Source organism: Aotus nancymaae, unplaced genomic scaffold, assembly GCF_030222135.1.
Source record: "Aotus nancymaae isolate 86718 unplaced genomic scaffold, 86718_ANA_hifiasm-v0.15.2.pri h1tg000062l, whole genome shotgun sequence".
Taxonomy (NCBI): Eukaryota; Metazoa; Chordata; class Mammalia; order Primates; family Aotidae; genus Aotus; species Aotus nancymaae.
This window is the reverse complement of record NW_026988476.1, coordinates 14,597,679-14,601,395: the sequence shown is the minus strand read 5'-3', so window position 1 is coordinate 14,601,395 and position 3,717 is coordinate 14,597,679.

Sequence of the window (3,717 nt, the reverse complement as noted above, 5' to 3'; positions counted from 1 at the left end):
ATAATTCTATTACATTAGATATTTTTGTTAAAGAAGTAGATTTTAGCTGATCTTGTCTTAAAAAAAGTAACTATGTAAAGTCACTTTGCAAGCCCGGGATCTCCAGCTGGTGATGCCTCATCTGGACTTTGTTTGACCACTACTACCTGCTACAGGAGATGGCCTGCCCACTCAGTCTGCCCAGGCCGAGTCTTGCTTATGCACTGGTTCCCCAGTTCTTGTCCCATATCCAAGAAGAATGAGGATGTGCTGACAATCAAAGACTAAGCAAGGAGGGGAGTTTCATTGAGTGATAAAACAGCTTTCAGTGGAGAGAGGATGTGGGGGTGGTCCCTGTACCCAAAGGCAGGAAATTACCCTCAATATGGCTGAGTCTGGGGCTTTTTTTGGTCTTAGAATGGGGAAGGGGCAGGCCGTAGGTAGTACTGGAAAAAGCAACATTCAATTGGTTAAAAGACATTATTCAGAAAGAATCAATCAGGAAATAGTGGGCCAAAGAGGAAGAAAAGTTCTCACTCTCAGTTGTGGAGTTCATCAGGGACCAGCAGTCCACTCTTTCAGCCTTCGGGCTGTTTTTGGCTTGAAAGTACTTTTCACCGGGGATCTGCCCCTATATGCATAGGCATTTGGCTGCTTCCTGTTGCTATCATAAATAGGTAACCTTGTTTCTTCCTGAATTATAGAGAGTGGGATTGAAGGAACACAGGGGGTAGAATTCTGAAACAGTTTCTCTGATGTTACATTAATGACTTTTTATTTTCCCTAAAGTAAAAATAAATTTTAAAGGAGTATAGACAAGGGAAAGAGTACAAATCTTTTCACAGTTGTTCTATATCACATAATCTAATAATTTTAGCAAGATATTTGAAGAACTTTTTTGTCTTGTGGATATTTATCTTCTTCAATTTGAATGAGTTTAACAACATAGCAACATAAAAAAGCAGTGCAAAACCACTCAGGTGACCAGCAGGCAATCAAAACATATTCTACAAATCCTTGTGATTATCCCCTTTGTCTTCTTTATTATTTTCTGTCTTCCTATGCTGTTTAAAGGATTTCCTTACTCAACACTACAATATAGCTCATTTATGTAAAATCAACTACAAATGCTAATTTCAGATGCACGACACATATGCAGTGACGGGAGACCTCAGGGATAACATCTTTATCTTAAGTTTTATAGAGCCCATGACTTCTTTTATCTTTTAATTCTCTATGCAGCAGCTGCACTTATCTTTCATGGACAGATTTGAAATGTAATGGAAATGATAACAAATTTGCCAGACATAAGCTTTTCTTTCCAGTATCATTAAGAATTAGAATGAATCACTTATTTCCTTATACTACCCACACACAATTGTGGTCATTACTGACCCCTTAATATATAGCTGTTAGCCACCATAAAATTTCACAGTACTTTTCAACCTTCCTATTATTTGCAAGCCAAGTATTTTACTTCAGGGGTGCCAATATTACTGCTTCAGTATTGAAGCATACATCTTTGGTAGCTAAATTTGGTATGAGTCCACTCATAAAAAGGTAGATAATATCAATGAGGAGATATCTCATTGTTCCTCACACCCTTGCTATCCTTACAAAATACTCAAAATGCCTAGGCATTTAGCTGCTTGTTTATTTTTATAACAAATAATATAAAAATATATTTTTAAAATCAAATAAATGCTTAGAAGTCAGAGTTCATATGGATGCACATATAATCAATGATACTGCTACTTAATTCCTTTTTTATTAACTTTTTTCCTATTTATTGTATTAGGATGCTTGGATGTAAATTACCGTTTAAAAAGTTTACTTGTATAAGGGTAATAACAATAATAGCTAACATTAATTTTGTACTTACCATTTGAAGGCATTATGTTGCCTTACTTGGAATATTCTTTTAATTCACATAGCAGTTGTAATATATGAGGTTAAATGATTTGCCCCAATTTGCATGGGTAGAAACTGACATAACTAGGATTGAAATTGTATTTCTGAGTGGATCCATAACCAGCTGTTCCCAGTGCACACCTTTAGACACCAGACTATAATTTGTCCATTATTTCTCTCTCTAGGTGCCTTTAAGGAAAAAGATAAATTGATTTACTGACATTTTAGAGGCGTATTTTGCCAGTTCATTTTCTTTGTACCCTTCAAATGTTGACTTTATCATGTATTTATAAGATCTAATAATTTATGTAATTGGTTTTTAGCTGGAACATAGTTGCTTATCTTTTTACTCCCAGTGCATAGCACAATTCCTGGCAAACAGTCAATACTTAGTAAATATTTACTGAATGAATAGATAAGCGTATTATTTTTATTTAAAAATACATCAATCTATGCATTTAATTTTGTTGATACCTATTATCAAATAACAGTTTGAGAGAACCAATCAGTAACTTTATCCTGAGTCAATAAATTCAGTCCTAATACACCAGGTTCAATACCTTCCTTGTATTCTTTGGTATGGTTGCACCATAATTAATTTACCCAATCTCCTGTATTTGAGATTTTAAGTGGTTCCCAATTTCTGGCATTTGTGTCAGTGTTTGAAGGCATATTCCTGTACTTAGTTCTTTATACATAGCTCTAACTATTTATGAAAGGCCATTGCTATGTCAAAGGGAATGTACATTTTCAATAGACATTGGTAAACGTCTAGAAAGATATGCAAACAGAAAAAATGCATAATTAGATGAAAGCCAGAATTTATTTTTTTGCCACAAAAAGCTTGTTACAAACCTCCTAACCCATGTGTGTTTACGAATACTATGAGGAATAGAGATTTTTACATCTATTATAATTGCATTCATAAGTGGACATAGGATATATAAAAACACATGAAGCTAAAAAAAATAAGAAAACAAACCAATTAAAAGAGGCAAAATTTTGAACAGATATTTCACCAAAGAAGATATAAAAATGAAAAACACATCAAAAGATGCTCAACATAGTCATTAGGAGAATAAAAATTATAAATCACAATGAGATACCAGTACTCACAAATTAAAATAGGTAAAGCAAAATAAGACAAAACAATAAAAAACTGACAATAGCAATACCTGGTGAAGTTGTGGAACAAGTGAAACTCTAATTCATAGATAGTGGGAATGCAAAATGATACAACTACCCTGAAAAACAGACAGGAGTTATATATGTTTGTACCACGTCAAGTAGAAATCTTCCCCTAAGTGTTGCCAAAGAGAAATGAAAGCTTCTGTGTGCAAGAAAACCCTGAATGTTTATAGCAGCTTTATTTGTAATTGCCCCAAACTGGAAACAACCTGATGTTCTTCACTATGTAAATGGGCAAACCAACTATGGTACAGCCATAATATAAGATAGTACTCAGAAATAAAAAGAATGAACTATTGATACATATCAATAACATGGATGGATCTTGAATGAATTATGTCAAGTGAAATGAGTCAGACACAACAGGTTACATATTGTAGGATATTCTGTGTGTCTCTCTGTGTGTGTTTATAACATTTCTCTGTTCACACACACAGACACACAGACACACAGACACACAGACACAACATTTTGGAAAAAGGTAAAACTACAAACAGAAAATATCAGTGAGTTTCAAGGATTTGGGATATGTGACTATGAGGCAGCATGGGACAATTTTCTTCAGCTGACAGAACTATTCTGTATCTTGACTATGGTGGTTATTACATGACTCAATGCATTCATCAAAACTCACAGACC